Here is a 20,483-nt window from a genome sequence, read left to right on the forward strand (position 1 = left end):
CTGCCCCAACTTTTTTTTTTTTTTTTTTTTTTTTTTTGGAGACTGCAGTAGGTTGTGAAGCATTACAGATTCATTAGGGGACAAATAAATGACTAGTGGGATGAACCTGGTGTCTAGTAAGAGACTACCAGTTTGGCAGGAAGATAGCACCTTCTTTTGTCCTTGAGTGGATTCAGTAATAAGCAGCAATGTGTACAAATGAAGAAAATAAGCTGAATCAATATATTTGGGGATTTTTTTAAAAGTAAATATTGTTAATTTGATAAGATGATTTACAAAATCAATAACAAATATGTCTTGTCAGGTCATTGTGAGACAACTTCAAAAACAATTGGCTGATCTCAATAAACAGTGTGTGTCTGAGACCTCACTAGAACTTACATCACATTATCACATTAATCTCAAAGATGAGATATAGGATTTAATGAAGAAATGATTTCAAGTCAAAAGTCAAGTATGTATTAAATGTAACATGCCAACAGTGAATCTATAGCTGGTTAAGTAATATAAATTGTTTTATGATATTAATTTCCATGGGAAGACTTCTTTTATATGTTCATTATAATTAGTTTTATTACAATTCTATTTATAATATGCTTATTTTAAAAACTGTGGCTATCATTCTGCAATGTTTTTCTTATAATTACCTATTTTTTCATAATATTTACCCTTAAGAAGATTAAGAATTATACATTGTTTATCCCACAAGTTGAGAGACTATTCTTCAGATAAACAGTATTTTTCAGTGATTTATGTTGCCATGGTGAGGCAAGCCATATTTAATCAAAGAAGAATGTGTAATGGAATATTCCAGAAAATTATCTTATTTCTTAGCTCCACTTTTGTGAATGGATGCCAAGGACATTATACTACTCTCCAAAATGCAAATGTTTAGGTTAATATACACAATATTTGAATAGCTAGGCAATTCTTTTATTTTTTCTTTTTAATTATATTGTATAAACATATACATATTTAGATCATGTGTAGTAGGCATATTCAAAATAGAAAATAAAGGAAATTATCTTGATACTGACATTGGATGTTTAAGAAGGAAATTTATTGGGAAAAAATTTCACGTATCATACAGTTCACACATTTAAATTGTACAACTCAATGTCTCTTAATATATTCACAATGTTGTATAACCACCACCACAATCATTTTCAGAACATTTTCATCGCCCTAAAGAGAAACTTCGTATGTCTTAGTCATCACCACCACTCACTGCTATGTTTCTCCACCTTCCCCAGTCCTAGGCAACCATCATCTAATTTTTGTCTTTATAGATTTTCCCGTTCTGAACATTTCATAGAAATGGAATCATACAATTTGTAGTGTTTAATGAGCAGCTTCTCTTACTTAGCGTAGTGTTTTTAAGGTTCATCTATTTTGTAGTACATATCAGTATTTCATTTTTATTTACTGTCCAATAATACTCTATTGCATGGCTACAGCAGCTATTCATTCATCAGTTGATAGATCTTTAGGCTGCTTCTCCTTTTGGCTATTGTGAATAATGCTGCTATAAGCATTCACTTACAAGTTATTGTGTGGACCTATGTTTTTATTTCTCTGCCACTGGATTTTACATTTACTTAATTGGGCCGATTTCCTTATCTCTCTGCCTTCCTCATGCTTTTCCTCCATTTTCAGTTTTTGTTCATCTGTCCTCATTCATTCAGACTTGGTGGACACATTTTCCATTTTCATGAAGCTTTCTCTGACTGTTCTGACTCTCATTGACCTTATGCTTCAGGATGTGTTTTCTAGTTGGTGCAGAACAATTTAACTTTCAGTTGTACATTGCTTTATTTTTTCATGAGACGTAATCATGTCTTATTATAAATTTACCTAAGCAGAGGATTATATCTGACATACATGCTACCTGTTATTATATAAATTGAAAATATTCTATCTTACCAGTTGTTACAACACAATTAAATTTATTATACTGATAATTTATTTTTTTCAGACATTGACATAATAAAGTTTTATTTGAAATATATTTCAATCAATAAATATAAAACAGAAATCACTCTAATAGAGGAGAATTGTTCTAGTCAATAATCAAATTTTTTCTGACTGTTGAGAAAAATTATGTCTGCATTTTAAAAGTTTCAGATTTTGAAGCTTCACATTTTTGAGTAGGGATTTTCAACACACAGTACAGGGTCTCCTCAGTTTGCAGTGGTGTTACATCTTGATAAATCCATTATAAGTTGACAATATTGAGAATGATAAACATAGAAAACACATAAACTGTATCTAGAGAAAAATGGTTAATAAAAAAAGAAAAATCAAAAAACCATAAAAGAATGCTTACAGAGAATGAACGTAGTTACCTTATCCTGAAGTTAGGTAAGAATCAGAAATGTTATGGGGACCAAATGAGAGCTTTCAAAAAATTATCTTTCTTAGATCTGAATAAACAAACCTGGAGTATTGTGAACTGTTGATGACAATGCTTTGAGGGCATCTTTGGCACCAAAATATAAATATAACTACTTATTTTTTCACTTATTGTTAGCATTTAGTATTTTATGCATAAAAACTTTTTTACCAAATAAATTTTGGCAGTTTAAATTCCGCAAATGATACTAATGAAAGTATAAATCATTTTGGGTTGTTTTAAAAAAGGTTATGTTTCAATCTGTCATTATTGGAATAAAGTGTATAAACTGCATATTATAAAATGGTTTACACATATATAACTCGTGAACTCAAGAGAAATAATATTTTTAGGAAAGAAGAGTGTCTCTAGATTTTTAATAATAATTTAACTTCTTTAAAAGACTGAATATAGAAAAGAGAAATTAAATGAATGTACTGTGACTTAATGCAATCTCTGGAGCATAATTTGGATTGGGAAATAAAGAAAAAAAATGAATCAGGAAAGAAATAACTGGGTAAGGTTTCAATATTTTAGAACTTTAAAAATATATATTAACTGTAATTTCAACATATTTATTAAAACTGAGATATAAATTTGACCTAACCTGAATTTTTATAATTAAACAAATTATTCAATCTTAATGCGTTATCAGAGTCACAGCACAAACTGCAACTTTTTTGAATACCTAAATATCACACTCTTATTCTTTAATGATTTTGAAAACAATAATGGCAATGCCTTTGGCATATAATGTCAACTGCTCTCTTCATTATCTACTTTGAATTTTTATTTCTGAAGATGTGTTTGTATTTGGTAATCTTCCGGGTGGTAGTGTGCATATCTGCTGTTCTTTAATATCTGAAAATCTGCCCTTGTTGTTTTTAAACATCATCAAAAATTATCTCGATTAACTTTTATTTCAGTCTCTTTGATTCTGTTTAGTTTTTAAATATATTATGGATATTTACTTATTTTCTACTGGTACCTCCCATGCGTATGTGAGTTATGTATATATATCACTAAACTTCTGCTGTTTTTGATACACACACACACATGTGTATATATACACATATATTATATATATATGTTATAATAAAAATATGCATTACCTAAAAAAGAGTAAAATGAGTAATTGTGTTTCTGCCACCGAGAGTAAAAATAGAATTTTCCTCGGTGCCTTTGAAGCCCCCAACATGGCTGCTTTTCTATTTGCTGAGAACTTTAATTTGTTCTCTGATTCCAATTAATATTTTTCTCTCATTATCTTTCTCTGCATGGTTTTGGATGCCTTTCACTTTGTTAGCACTGTGCTAGCAAAGATCTTTAGATCTCTTCCTACAACTGTCGTTAAGTCTTCACATGATCTCTCATTTCCTTTTCCCTCCTCAACTCGGACTGTTTTCTTTTCTTTCTATTCTACTTTGAATAATTTTTGTGATAATTTTTGTGTGTGTATTCTTTTCTTCCTATAGACTGTGGTCAAAATGTATCAAAAATGTATTTTTGTGTCTTTTGCAAATATTCACATATAAATATGCTTTTCCCCTTTGATGCTGATCTCTGAGTGAAAACTCGTATTTAATAATAGGTTAGTATTTTATATTAACATATTAGGTTGGTACAAAAGTAATCGTGGTTCAAAAATCATGATTACTTTCCAACCAAATACTAAAATAAATATTAATAGTTTATTTATAAAAACTCTATATATGGTTATAATATCGATCCTTTATCTGTCATATATGTTGTAAAATTTTCTTCATATTACTTACATAAAGTTAAATTTTGTTAGAATGTTTTCAAACTGTGTTACATTGAAACAAATGAGAGAGGGATAATTTATTGATTTGTTTCTTTGTAGGTTAGAACACATTTGTTTAAAAAAAAAAGAAAAGAAAAGAAATTGTTAAATATTAGTCTGAAACATTTTGATTTAGTCATTCTGTACATTCCTGCAGATATAAGGAGCTTTTAGAAATGACAGAAAAGAAGTTAAAGGAATGTGAAAATGGAAAGCTTAATTTCCATGGAGATTTTAAAACTGGTCTACTTGAAATGGATATTCAGATGAATAAGCTAACACATCAAGTACGTTTTGGGACCAAAAGAGGTACCCAAATACTTTGGGGAAATAAAAATCTCTCAGTGCTTTGAGAAGTGAAAGAGATTTGTTTTTTAATTTTATGGACTTAGAAGAATACATGTTTAATGTATTCTTTTTCTATAAGATGGGCATACTGCTCATTCTGTGTCTTGAACCCTGGCCAATGATATAAAAGCAAGCAGTACACCATCCTATGACTTCAAGTCACTAGTATCAAATCGGTTTTCTTGGTAACAATTTTATTGAGGTATAATTAACATGCCATGCAATTCACTCTTTGAAAGTGCACAGTTTAGTGGCTTTTAGTATTTTCACAGAGTTACACAATCGTCAACACAGTCTATTCTAGAATATTTTTATCACTCTTAAAAGAAATTCTACATTTTTGTCAGCCACCGGTTTCCCATTCCTTGCTCAGTTCTAGGGAACCACCGATCTACTTTGTTTGTATATATTTGCCTGTTCTGTATGCTTCATCTTGTTCACATCACAGTATGTGGCGTGTTGTGACTGGATTCTTTCACTTAGCATAACATTTTCAGGGTCCTCTGTTGTAGCAAGTATCGGCACTTCATTTCTTCTTATTGCTGAGTATATTTCATTGTCTAGATATAACAAACATTTTATCTACCCACACATCAGTTGATAGATCTTTAGGTTGTTTCCATTTTGGGCTATTATTAATAATGCTGCCATGAACTTTTATGTATAAGTTTTTGTGTTTGCATGTGTTTTCATGTCTCTTGGGTGCATACTTATGGGTGGAATTGAAGAGTCATATGGTATTCTATGTTTAACTTTATGCCCGTACATTTTCCAAAGCAGCTATACCATTTTTCATTAGCAGTATGAGGGTTCTAATTTCTCCACATTTTTACCAGGAATGATTCCATGCTAGTGGTGGGAAGTGGCACCCCTCCATGGTTTTGATTTGCATTCCCTAATGACTAATAATTTTAATCTTGTTTTAATGTGCATCTTAGCTATGTGTATATCTTTTTTGGAGAAATGTATATTTCTTTCCTTTGCCCATTTTCTAATTGGGTCATCTTTTTCTTTCTGAATGGTAAGTGTTCTTTATATATCGTAGATACAAGTTTTCTAAGAGAAATACAGTTTTCAAATATTTTCTCCTACTCAGTGGCTTGCCTTTTTACTTTACTGTTAGTATATTTTCAAGCACCACAGCTTTAAATTATAATGTTAATCCATATTTTGAGTTGTTATATCTAAGAAGCTACTGCCAAATGTAGTCATAAAGATTTATTCCTGTCTTTTCTTTGAAGAAACTTGTAGTTTTAGCTCTTAAATTTAGCTATTTTATTTTCAGATAAATTTTAAATACAGTATTTGCTGGGACGCCAACTTTATTCTTTTGCATATGGATATCTGTTTGTCCCAGAACCATTTGTTGAAAATGCTATTCTTTTCTCATGTAGTAATTTTGTTATCCTGGTTGAAAATCAATTGACCATACATGTGCAGGTCTATTTTTGGATTCTAAATTCTAAAACATTGATCTCTCTATTCTTATGCCAGTACCACATCAACTTACATGATAACTCTTTTTCAATCATTTTGCATATTACCAGCTATATATTATCATGCATAATAAAAGTTCAATATAAAGAAACATCTTTACTTTTTGTTTCTTGAAAGATTCCGTGGCAAGCTTATTCCTTGCTGACTCCATGACATGATGGGAAGTCAAGCTTACAGAGACAAGAGTCCTTTCCTTTGTTTCTCTATTCGAACCTTTAGTCTCTCATTGAATGCCTCTCTCTTGAGTCCCATTTCCATCTAATCTTGGTCACATCATCTTCTTACAGTCTACTATTTCATGCATTAGGTTTTATTAACTCATTGTAATTTGCACAGTCATCTGTAGATGTTATCCATCCTGGGAGGAGAAGAGTCAGTCCAGGCTATAAGCTTTTCTCATTGGAAATGGAGCTAATTCATCATCTTGCAGTTCACAGGTAGATCCTCTTTTGACCTGGCACCTGATTCTTATGTATAACACCTGGGATGATCTTTTCTTGGTACAGTTCCTGCATTCTCAGAAATCACAATTCTCTGTAACTACTTCCCTCTGCTTAAATAGATCAAGATGCACAGGTATATTTTATAGCTTCATACATTTTTTTGGAATAAATATTTTATCCTATTCAACTAAAAAGTCTCAAAAGTTCAGCACTAAAAAATAGGTTATGTTCAGGCAATTTATAAGAGACAATAGTAAAATTAGTTGTTTAAATTTCAAAATATCAAAGCTAATTTTTTTGTATGATATGAAGAAGGATTGTGGTACAACATAAAGATTAAATGGTCTTAACTTCTTCGTATAGACAAACGTGAAGTACAGTAAAGGGTACATTGTATTTAATTTATTAACATTCAAAACCTACTACATTTATTTTACTTCTGAGATGATTAAAAATGATTCTATAATGTTCTCTTTATTTTCTCATTGAGGAAAGGAAAATGAATAATGAATGCCAGATTGATTACTTCATACTCTGCGGCTTAGCTTTCTTAAGATTTTACTTCTATGAAATCAGATAATGTCTGATTTTGATTGTTAAACCAAATATTTTTAGTTTTCTAGCTGTTGCACTTCAAAACTTGCCTCTTTGCTTCCCTGCCTTACTGATTTCCTAACTTGAGTGGAAATCCTAAAGAAGCACACTTGCCTAGTAATAAGAATTTTTAATTAAAAGGAATTTTAGGAAATCTTTCTCCTCAGTAGCTCTTATGTCTGTCTGTCTTCTACTTTTCTACTGCTTCTCATTAGCATAGTTTGACATGAAAAAAATTAATATCAACCTCTACTAGATCATACTTTAAAGGTGACTAGTTCCTACTGTGTAAGTTTTCTATTGTAATTTTTTAAATCAATTTTTATTTTTATTGTTTCCTAACAATCACCCACAATTTAGTGGGTTAAAACAACATTTGTTGCATTAATAAATCTGCCATTTGGGAGAAGCTTGGCCAGGACAGCTTGTCACTGTTCCTCTTATCTTTCCTGGGGACAGCTCAAAGACCGGGAAAGTACAATAATCTGAAGGTTTGCTCAGCTGTGTGTCTTGTTGTTAATGCTGGCCATTGCCTGGAACGTTGGCTGTGGCAGGCAGCCAGATCACCTACATTGGAGCTTCTAGGCATTCATAAATGGAACTTGCTTTGAATAAATGGAATATGGTAAGAGTTACACCATGAGATTTGCAGCATTAGCTTAGAAAAGGCTCTCTATCTCAAACTGCTTGCGCTTGGTACCCCCTTCCCCTGTTTTAAGTGAGGATGGTCAGGCCACATACTATTAATTAGCTGTAAGTCACTAAGACTGGCCCGTATTATTATTTTTTTAATGAGATGAATTTTTTTATATTTTTAGTTGACATGTACATACATGTTTATGGGATATAAAGTAACAGTGATATCTTCTCTATATATGTATACACTGTGTAATGCTCAAATCAGGATAACTAGTATATTCAATACCTCAAACATTTATTATTTGTTTCTGTTGGGAACATTTCCAATCCTCTCTTCTAGCTTTTTGAAAGCATACCATAAATTATAGCTAACTGTATTCACCCTACAATGCCACAGAACACCAGAACTCATCCTCCTATCTAGGTATTAGCTATTATCAATTTAGTAAATATTGCTGATAAGTATTTTAAGCTTCAGCTTCTCGTTCATGTATTTAAAATTGCTTTCTGAATCACTGACTTAAAACAAAAGGAAACAAATATACAATAATTATGAAGCTTATAATTACTTTAAAATGTACCGTTTTGGTTTGTTTTCTTTTTAATTTTAATTTTTGTGGGTACACAGTAGGTGTCTGTGTACATATATATATACATATATATGTATGGGTTACATGAGACATTTTAATACAGGAATGAGATGCATAATAATCACATTAGGGTAAATGGGGTATTTGTCACCTCAAGCTTTTATCCAATGTGTTACAAACAAATTAATTATACTCTTTTAGTTATTTTTAAATGTCCAATTAAATTGTTTGTTACTGTACTTTTAATTTGTTTAAACACAAGCAGAAACTCAAGGAAACCTATAGCACTTAAGAGAGCATGGTATTGTTTCAATAAATAAGATGGAGCTGATAGTTAAAGATCTGGAATCTGAACTCTCCAAAATGAAAACTGTAGAAGACTTTAATAAAACAGAATTAGAAAAATATGAGCACCTCTATTTAGAAGAATTAAAATTTAGAGATTTGTTGTCAAGTGAACTAGTCAGTCAAAATATAATTATAGAAAATAAGCTCATTAATTTACCTCAAAAGATTAATTTTTAGTGAGACAGGGTCACAACATCAGTGGGAAGTGAAAGTTAACTAGATAATATAATTATGGAAACATGGTGTTAGTAAATGAACTGAGCTTCCAAATGTTTGTCCAGGAGAGTTTATGTCTCTTCCACATTTGTTGGTTTTATATGGCTTTTTTTCCCCTTCCGATTCACATCTAGTCAACCTGATCTATTAGTCTTTCAGCTAAGTATTTTTGAAGCATTTAATTCAGACAGTAGTATCGTCATTAAATGGCTTTTCAACATGTCCCCAAATAGAAATACTAATAAGTTTAACTATTGTTTGGAGGATTAAAATTGAGACCAAAATGGTCAAGTACAATTACTACTACATTTCACTTTCTGGCAGTTGGTAAATTAACTTTCTTTGGTAGTGATCTTGGGAATTATCATTAGACAGCACCCTGAGAAAACACCCTGTATAGTTTTCTTATTCTTTATAAAAACATCCTTGTGAAATGGGGAATTACTAATACAGAGATTAAGGGATGTATAATTCACAAAATGGTTAAAAATAACACTTTTGTTAGCCTGAGGGTGTGTGTGGAAGACAGAAGGACAGGCCCCACCTCCGATGCCTTGGTCACAATGTTAGTAGCTGACTGCCTTTGAAGCTGTTTTAGTTCTTTTTGTCTCCCCTGGGAGTTGTTTGTGTGAATTACTTCTCAGTGTCAAATGCTTAATTGATCCCAAATAATGCGTGAAAATGTACAAGAAATGTTAAATCAAACGCCTGAAAATGTATTTGAGGGATAATTTTTTTTAATCTTTAAACTGGTTTAATAAACACATATTTATAGCTTTTTTAGTTTTAGTTTCTTAATTGTATGTATTTAAGAAATACAACATGACGTTTTGATATATTTCTACATAGTGAATAGTCATGGCAGGCAAAAAAAAAAACTTTTTGTTAGAAATTCTCCTAAAATATATATGTACTTTTTAAGAACAATTTAAAACCTATAATTACATACATTAGGCATGCTCTCACACGTCTTCATTGTTAAAGTACGGTTTAATAGGAAATGTTATTATTCTTATACAAGGGTTTTCTTTTTAAATACAAGTCCTTTTCTAATTATGTAGGATAAAATAAAATACTAAGCTTTTTCTTTTGCAATCTTCATAGAACTCATGAGAGACAAGCAGAGACCAGTAAGAAACTTCTTTTGGAGAAACAACAGACCAGATCTTTATTCACAACTCATGCTAGGAGGCCAGTCCCAGATTTACCTTGTGTTGGAAATCTTACCAATAGTTTGAGTCGACAGAATACTTATTTTAGAAGAAAAATTCATGATTTCTTCCTGAAGCCTACTACATAAAATAACAGTGCAAAGACCTACTTGTTCAAGGTTAGTTATATTATCTTTCTTCCTTTGGTTTTCAGATGTCTGATGCAATTCTTGTTTTTAAGTAGGTGAAATACTGAGTTAATTGACTCGTATGTTAAATAATGGTCAACATTACCTGTGTTAACAAAGAAAGAAAACAGAAATTTTACTAAAAGTCCCTGGAGTTCTCATTTTTATGAAATACCTAGTTGTTAACTTCATTCAATAAACTTAAGTAACACATTTTGATTTGCTTTAAAAACTGCATTTAAGTTACATTTTAGAAAGTGAATATTATTCCCTAGTAACTAAATATATACTTGGAGATGTTTTGGCTTGCTTTCTGATTGGTTTGAGTTTAACTGTTGTTCATAACACTTTTAATGCTTTCTTGTACCATCTCAAGTTTTGTGCCCCTAATCAGAAGTGAATGTTTGACATCCAAACAGTTAATCACATGTAGATGTTCATTATTTAAAGTAATCTAAAATAAATACATTTATGAAGTAAATAAACATGGAACACTTAAAGGATTCATTTTTTTGTTTTTAAGTTAAAAGTCTTATAATTTTTTTTACACAAGACTGGGTCTTTAATTGCCACTATACCTACATCACTTTTTTTCTCAGTTTTTGTAAACTCTCTGTTATTGCTGTGCAATTTTACAATAGCTTGAAAATAGCTAAATCATTCAACTCTTTAAATTTTTAAAATGATGTTCACTTGTGTCTATCACTTGAAATACTGATGACTAATATGGCAATGATATTGAGTCTTTTAATGGCAATTACAACCACACATAAACCATTATCTTCTTTCTACCCAGAATTCCATAAAGCTGTGCAGGGTTCCCATTTACCTTGATGATGTAGCAGACATCTTACAATCCAACTAGATGATTTTATTCATAGTGAGAATCCATTTCTGAAGATCCCAAAATGATGCCAGCAATGACAAGATCTATAAATTAAAGCATTGATTATAGATAGATAGATAGATAGATAGATAGATAGATAGATAGATACTCCATTTTTGACTGGGGGAGAAATTTTAAAACTGTGTGCAGTCATCCTAGCTACTTAGGAGGCTGAGTAGGCAAAATAATCACTTGAGCCCAAGATTTACAGGCTGTAGTGTATCATAATCACAGCTATAAATAGCCAATGCCCTCCAGCCTGGGCAACTTAGTGAGTCCCTGTTGAGGAAAAAAACAAAAACAAAATAAATTATTAAAAAACCCACAATTTTTTGAACTAAAATAAATAGGTAGGAACTAGTTTTCAATGTGTATCACTGTCACTGAAATACCCATTTCAATCAATGCACATTGGCTTATAGTTTTGATGGTGATTTCACAGTCTCTTTAATGCAGAGAAAAGTAGTGTATGCTTATGTTAAATGAAATGTTTTTTCTTTACCTGGCTTCATATTCTAAAAAATTCTAGAGGAGCAAATCTAAACTTTCTCAGACAGCATTGCTGCTAAATAAAGGGGAACAATTAAATGATTGTTTTAATACATAAATTAGATGATCCTAGCTAGCTGAGTTTTTAATTATTTTGATAGCTTAGTTTTATTTTTCTGAAAAAAGAGTGATATGATCAGGGTCTAAGTGCTTCAGGGTCATAAAACTGCACTTCTGGGTACAAAAAGAGGAAGAATGTTAAATACTACTGTGAAGTTTAATCATGATGCACATGTGAAATTTTCTTATCTTTTTTTTCCAGAATAATCAGCTCATGTATAATTTCATAAGATAATGAAAGCATGTATAAATACGAATGTAGTGCAAGCAAAGATTTTTGAGAAAATATTTTCTCTTAGTTTTTAGGGGGCAAAGTGCTATTTATTTTTAGTATTTCCAGATATGTTGAAAGACAGTTCATCTTAAACTTCATTAGTAGTTCCAAAGAGTGCAGGGTTCCTTTGTGGGCAATTGGTTTGCCAAATCATGTTTGACTTAATAATTCTATGAAGATTCAGTGACATGTTTTCATAACTTCTTTAGAATGACCTGAAAAAGTTCTTATGTAATTGTTTACAAAACTCTTAGAGATACAGAAAGAAGGTGCCTACTAGAGTTGCTAAAATTTAATTATTTCTACTAGGAAAACATCTAATAATACTATGAGAGTTGGTACAGATTATCGAAAATAATACAAAAGGTAGGTTTTTAGAGGGAGCATTACAAACAAGAAGATATTTAGACATTTTTGGCTATAATTCTAGAAAGTAAAATGTTAAAATATCTAAATATAAAATATGTTAAAATCGCATTGATACTGAATGTATTTATCTTCTTTATTTACAAGGTTGTGATATTTTGGAATATTGTTAATTTGAAGTTCTTTCTTATGCCGTTTTTTAAACTGTAGAGAAACTGATTATAATACCTCATTTTTGTTGCATGTGATGGAAGTTGTGCTAGATGTCAAAGCCAGTGTTCTCTATGTTGATCTCTTTTGCCAGTTCTTGCACCTGTCACCAACACATTAAGTTTAGCCTTACCACTTAACACTATGATAGCTATCATAGATAACTATGTATACTTTTTCCAAACGTTTACTTTGTTTTTATTTAAATTCTGAGATGCTTTGTTCCATATATGGGAAGGAATTTTATAATTTTATTGGTTCTTTAAAAAATTATATTGTAAAATTCAAAAATTAAAATTAGCTTCAAAAATACATCAGTCATTGGATCCTTTTGCACATAGAATGTTTTTGTGATAACTGAAATCTTCACTTTATACCACATTAATGAAAGATAAGACTTAGCTGGTTTAAAGTTTTTTTTTTAGGTTTGAAAGTTGTATAGTACCTGTGTGTCTAAGACAATGTATGGCACCCAGTAGTCACTTGGTACATGTTTTTTAAATGTTTGAGAGAGGAAGACTCATTTCTACATTGATTGGATTTGGACTTCCAGTACATTACTGACTCAAAAGGTTTCTAATAATTTATTTAAGTAACTTTTCTATTTCTCAAATGTTCATTCAGTTTAGCAACTTCTTTTCTAAATGTAGTTATACAGATATGTCCAAGCTAAAACCATATTTCTAAGACTGTAGCTTTTTACATGGTGGAACATTGTGTTGCATGGTGGAACATTGTGTTGCATGGTGGAACACTGTCATATCAGAATGTTGAGTTGCACATTTTCCACAGAATGTTGAGTTGCACTTTAAATATATGTGTGGATCTATGCTTCATCTATCAGGTCTTTGGTGAATGAAGTATTCCCCATTTTCTTTCTCTGTGACACAGTGCATGTTTTTAATACTCACAAACTAGCAAGTATAATTGCCTTCAGACATTATTGATATTTTGATCTTGAATTGCAGTGGTTTAAATGTGCAAACCTATTTGATTATACTACATGGGAGTGCATAATTACTGTCATAAAACTTGAGTGCTCCTTAAAATACAGAATGATATTACATTTTAATTTAAAAACATGGTTACTTGAAAATATATTAATTATGGAAAAGTATGTGTGTGATGTATATGTATTTATCAAATTGGTCTCAAAAAGACAATACAGCAATATTTTTAAACTTATAATATCAGGTACAATGTAACAGTAGCCTGTCACTAAGTTATTGTTGAAATAGTGAACATTGTATTTGTTGGGCTTTACTATTGTGATTGATTTTACTATATTTCTTTATTTCCTTTTTTTTTTTTTTTTTTTTTTTTTTGAGACAGAATCTTGCTCTGTCACCCAGGCTGGAGTGCAGTGGCGTGATCTTGGCTCACAGCAAGCTCCACCTCCTAGGTTCACGCCATTCTCCTGCCTCAGCCTCTCAAGTGGCTGGGGCTACAGTTGCCTGCCACCACACCTGGCTAATTTTTTGTATTTTTAGTAGAGATGGGATTTCACCATGTTAGCCAGGATGGTCTCGATCTCCTGACCTCGTGATCCTCCCACCTCAGCCTCCCAAAGTGCTGGGATTACAGGCCACTGCGCCCGGCCTGATTTCACTATATTTCTTTATTTACAATCTTTATTCCAGCCCTTTCTCTTGTTAACATGGGGGGTTGTGTTGAAGAATATAAAGTTACAAAGTCAAGGAAGTAGGAAACATTTTTACAAGTGTTATGTAGCCATCTTGGTGGGGCTGTGGTGGGGTAGGCTGCAAATGACGCTCCTATTTTTTCTCTGAGTTCAGAACATAAGAATCAAATGGACAGACATCAACATACCAGCTTTATTGCTGACTTATGACAACTCATGGGAAGATGTGGCTCAGATGTGCAGCCACAGTGAGCTTCTGAACATTTCTTCTCAGACTAGGCTCTTACACACAGTTGCAAGTGGAAGAAAGAGATACTTGACACTGCCACAGGAGCAGGCAGCTTCCTGCAGAGATGACAGCCAATCCAAACTCATGTCACTGTAGGCAGACACACGTTTGCAAAGGGACTCAAAGCCAAACAAATACACTCAATGTGCTTTGCCCAAATTTACTCATTACATAAATCTTCCCTCCTCCCAAGAGGAAAGTAGAGACAGCATGAGCCCTCACATGGAAACTTGAAGCCAGGGAAATGAAGGCTCACCAATTATTTGTGCATGGGTTTAAGTTATCCTTGAAATTAAGTTCAGAACTTTCTTTGTATGTACCAATTAATGACAAGAGGTTAGATAGAAGTATGCTAGATGGTGAAGAGAAATCTGTTTTGTGTCTTCAATTTTGCTAAAAATAACCCAGAACATGGATAATTCATTTATTAATTGATTTTGGTAAGTCAAGTCCTATTTGGAGAAAATTAATAGTTTTTCTAAGAATTTTCTCAATATCACCTGGCTTGATAAAGTTTTTCTCCTTTGAGTTCCTTTTTTCCCTTTTTTTCTATTTTTTTTTTTTTTTTTTTTGGAGTTTAACAAACTTGTTTTTTACAAATTGATTATGTTGACTGTCACTCAGAGATGTTATGATATTAATTTCTATTGCTTACTTTGTATTCATAATTTTAGAATTCACTATTTAGCTGGACAGCTACTTTTTAACCTATTGCACCTAAACATGTTTGAGCTACAAGACAGTTTTACCATATGCATGCATTTTCTCTGAGTTATATTTTTAAATGTATACATTTCTCCTAAATATGGAGGAAATCACTGGCATCAAATGCCAGTCTCAGACAGAAGACCTAAAGCCCATTTCTGGCCTGGAGCTAATTGGCTTTGTGACCTACAGTAAGACATAAGTGCTCTGAGTTTGTGTTGCCTCTTTTGTAAAATGAAGGAGTTTGACTTAATCAGTGACTTTCATAGCTTGAAATTTTTTAGAAGAACAGAAAGTTTTTTTAAAAAAAGTTAGATACAACCATATTATATAAAATAGAACAGGTACAAGAAGAGCTAACTTGCTAAAGAAAGGATGGAGGCTCTGAAGCTGTGACTTCATTATCCCTTAATACTGCTAGGTCCTCTGTAGTATCTTAGATTTCTATGGGAAATCATTTAAAAACCATTGTTTATGCGAGAGCCTTGCTAATTTCCTAAAAATTATGTATTTTACCCTATAAGGAGCTAATATAACTTTTGATTTAGTATTATTCATAAAATTAGGTTAGCAGTTTATTAAGCTTCTGTATTTCCTCTGGCAATGTTTAATATCTCATAAGCTACACATACTTCAAAGCCATCACCAACACCCTTTTCTCACTGAATAGAACAGTGACTGATGTCATGAAGATTCTTTTATCTCCTTTTGCCTTCCATAATTTGTGCCAGGTACTGTATGAGGTACTTGATTGGAAATAATAATTCTGAATTTCAATTAAGAGAAATATGAGAAATACGTGGATTTAATAGGAAAGAAATAACAAAATTGAAAGGGACTTATGAAATGAAGGAAAAAATCTTAAGGGTAGCCAGAGAGAAAGGTTGGGTTACCCACAAAGGGAAACCCATCAGACTAATAGCAGATCTCTCGGCAGAAACTCTACAAGCCAGAAGAGAGTGGGGGCCAATATTCAACATCCCTAAAGAAAAGCATTTTAAACCCAGAATTTCATATCCAGCCAAACTAAGTTTCATAAGTGAAGGAGAAATAAAATCCTTTACAGATAAGCAAATGCTTAGAGATTTTGTCACCACCGGGCCTGCCTTACAAGAGACCCTGAAGGAAGCACTAAACATGGAAAGGAACAACCGGTACCAGCCATTGCAAAAACATGCCAAAATGTAAAGACCATCAAGGCTAGGAAGAAACTGCATCAACTAACGAGCAAAATAACCAGTTAATATCATAATGGCAGGATCAAGTTCACACATAACAATATTAACCTTAAATGTAAATGGACTAAATGCTCCAATTAAAAGACACAGACTGGCAAACTGGATAAAGAGGCAAGACCCATCAGTTTGCTGTATTCAGGAGACCCGTCTCACATGCAGAGACATACATAGGCTCAAAATAAAGGGATGGAGGAAGATCTACCAAGCAAATGCAAAAAAGTAGGGGTTGCAATACTAGTCTCTGATAAAACAGACTTTAAACCATCAAAGATCAAAAGAGACAAAGAAGGCCATTACATAATGGTAAAGGGATCAATTCAACAGGAAGAGCTAACTCTCCTAAATATATATGCACCCAATACAGGAGCACCCAGATTCATAAAGCAAGTCCTTAGAAACTTACCAAGAGACTTAGACTCCCATACAATAATAATGGGAGACTTCAACACCCCACTGTCAACATTAGACAGATCAATGAGACAGAAAGTTAACAAGGATATCCAGGAATTGAACTCATCTCTGCAGCAAGCAGACCTAATACACATCTACAGAACTCTCCACCCCAAATCAACAGAATATATATTCTTCTCAGCACCACATCACACTTATTCCAAAATAGACCACATAATTGGAAGTAAAGCACTCCTCAGCAAATATACAAGAACAGAAATTATAACAAACTGTCTCTCAGACCACAGTGCAATCAAACTAGAACTCAGGACAAAGAAACTCAATCAAAACTGCTCAACTACAAGGAAACTGAATAACCTGCTCCTGAATGACTACTGGGTACATAACGAACTGAAGGCAGAAATAAAGATGTTCTTTGAAACCAATGAGAACAATGATACAATATACCAGAATCTCTGGGACACATTTAAAGCAGTGTGTAGAGGGAAATTTATAGCACTAAATGCCCACAAGAGAAAGCTGGAAAGATCTAAAATTGACACTCTAACATCACAATTAAAAGAACTAGAGAAGCAAGAGCAAACACATTCAAAACATAGCAGGAGGCAAGAAATAACTAAGATTAGAGCAGAACTGAAGGAGATAGAGCTCCTTCTACCATTTATTTTTTGAGAGTTAGGAGGGTAAAAAATGGCCTCACTTAAGTTTGTTAAAATAAAGTATTCCCTACAGAGTTCATATTTCTTCAGTACAAAATTAGACAATCTGTTGAGAAACATGTTTGATTTTTATGGAATCAAATTTATGTATTATAAAAATATAAACAGGATGTAAAGAAGTAATGTAATCTTTTACACATAGGAATTAAGTATTTAGAACAAGAACTTTTTGGGGAAAAGATAATAGCATTGCCTTAGTAGTTTTTTAGTTGAAGTCACGTGAAAGTGTACATTTTCATACTGTTTATTAATGGTAATATAATATTCTTCCAGTACAGCCTCCTTCCTTTATCTGGTGTTGAGTTATTTCCTTTACAAGACCTCTCTAGTGATGTGTATTGTCACATCATTAAATTTACCAGGCATGTCTGTAACATTATAGTCACAGATATGTTATGAAGTACAGTCTCTCAAAATATGGGAAAACATGTTTGTCTGAAAATGGTGAAGGCTTTAAGTATCATATTTTCATTGGTATTAAAGTGTCCAGTGTATACAGTACACAATTTCAGACCTTGTTGGCATATGGCAAGAGAATACCTCTTATACAAAAGATGTAAAGAAGAACACTCCAGATGGAAACACTTGCAATGGAGCTTGAAATACTCCCACACATTTCATTATTAAGTAGAAAACTATAATTAAATGATTCTTAAAACTGATACTAATTTCTGAAAAGGCATCAAAGTTATAAATATGCAGTTATTTAATACTTTCCTTCTTTCTAATTCTAGAAAGTTATAAATCAAACTAACTTTGAAAACTGGTTCTAACCTATATTCTTTTTTCAAACAAATTTTATGAAATCTATGTGTTCATATAAAGAAATATCAATCATAACATAGATCACATGATATTCTTACTTATTCTCTTGCCAGTCCAGTTTTCTCATGACATTATGCTAGTACCACTTTATTTGCTTGTGTATTTAAGGTTCTGTGCTGAAAAGTTGATAACATATAACAAACATTAAAATGTAAATTTTCTGAAGGGGGAGAATGGGATGTTAATTTAAGGAAAAATCTATTGAAGTGAAAAAACTGAACTTTTATAAAGGACAGAGTTTTGCTAAGAATTAGAAAGAAATACATTCACTGCAAAATATGACTTAAATTCTCTAACCTTTGTAGTACTAAGAGAAAAACTCATAGAACAATATTATTTGTAATTTTTTTCTCAGATTAAACAGCAGTACACATGTATAGTCTCTATTATCTAAACCTAAAATAAGTTAGAATTCTAGGTTATTTATATGATTGTATTTTTCTATTTAAGCAATTCTCATGTTCAGTATAGTCTCTGAAAATATTAAAGGGCACAATTCTGTAAGTGATACATCATTGTCAGGATAATTTCTCTTCTTAAAATTAAACATTTTAAATAATATTTGACTTATTTAAAATGTAGCAGGAGTGGCAGAAAATACCACTAGAGCAGGAGAAGGTACATTGCAAGATTTATTAGTTCAATTCAGATTTATTAATTGGTTTCTAAAATAAACTATAAATAGGAAATGTCTATTTACAGTTTGCTTAATTGATAAGTACATCAGTTGGCTATTGTTTGTTCAATAGATAGTATGCTAATTATTTTTGTATACACATTTAATGAAAGATATAAACACATGCTTATAATTAAGAGTATATTTATGATTTTCAGCAAACTATCACAAGAACAGAAAACCAAATACCACATGTCCTCACTCATAGATGGGAATTGAACAATGAGATCACTTGGACACAGGAAGGGGAACATCACACACCATGTCCTATTGTGGGGAGAGGGGAGCGGGGAGGGATAGCATTAGGAGATATACCTGATGTAAATGACGAGTTAATGGGTGCAGCACACCAACATAGCACATGTATATATATGTAACAAACCTGCACGTTGTGCATATGTACCCTAGAACTTAAAGTATAATAAAAAAAAAGGAGTATATTTATGCCTCATTAATTTGTCATTTTCCATATCTTTAGAAAACTCTCAAATAGTCGACATATCTGTTTTTGGCTCTAACTCTCTGCCATCCCTGTGGAACTTTTAGCCTACACACTGCAGTTGTTTTGAGAAAACAAAGGCATCATTCTCTTCTCAGGGTTATGGTTGTGATTTAAGGTCAACAGACCTAAGACTCATCTCGTAATGCATAGCCAAGCAGTTATAGTTCATAAGCAGTCATGTGACTGGTGACATTTTAAATCTTCAGTCTTTGACTTTGTCATTGGTTGACCTTCGTCTTCAGTAAATGTTCTACATTTCTTGGAATACAATAAAAAATGCCCAAGTCAATTTGGTTGTTGTCAAGTTACTCAGATTTTTCTCACCACTTACTAGTACTCCACCTCTAGCATCCAGCCAACGAGACTACATAGAATTTCACAGTGATCTTTCCCAGCTCCAACTCTTGGCATTTGCTCCTGCCTTCTGTCTGACATATGGTTTTGTTGTCCTTCTGGTATCAACCTGCATATCTCCTCCACCAAAAAGTCTACAATATTGACCCAAAACTTGGATGTCCCATCTGTGTGTTCCAGTAGTGCCCTATTTTAAATCTGTCATGATATCTATTACTAAGTGTGAAAATTACCTGTTTGTTTTTTCAGGTTATATAATAGTGTAACATTGCCAAGAAGTGGATTATCTCATCTTCATCCTGTAATTCCAGTGTTTGTCACATGGTTGTTGAATAAATGAATAAAGAATGAGAAAGCCAGAAGCTCTGATACATAGTCATAATGATAATTATTTCAATGCACAACTATGGGTGAGTTATATTTAACAACAATTTTGTATAATAGTTACATATACATTTTTGTTTATTCTCAGTAACACAGAGCAGGTTCTCAACCCTTTTCTGACTTCCACTTAGTTTACCATAAAAACTTTTAGGTGAAGAACATAAACATTTTTCTTTCCAGGTG

The 20,483-nt window shown here is 32.3% G+C and overlaps 1 long non-coding RNA gene across 1 annotated transcript; it reads left to right on the forward strand.

The window, feature by feature from the left end:
- The first annotated feature begins 78 nt into the window (after positions 1-78).
- Positions 79-20,323, forward strand: LOC140712375 (uncharacterized). Its single transcript, XR_012093909.1, has 3 exons — positions 79-454; positions 9,976-10,201; positions 20,166-20,323. It is a non-coding gene; the product is annotated as an uncharacterized lncRNA (long non-coding RNA).
- Positions 20,324-20,483: the final 160 nt, after the last annotated feature.

Source organism: Chlorocebus sabaeus, chromosome 9 (genome assembly GCF_047675955.1).
Source record: "Chlorocebus sabaeus isolate Y175 chromosome 9, mChlSab1.0.hap1, whole genome shotgun sequence".
NCBI classification, from domain to species: domain Eukaryota; kingdom Metazoa; phylum Chordata; class Mammalia; order Primates; family Cercopithecidae; genus Chlorocebus; species Chlorocebus sabaeus.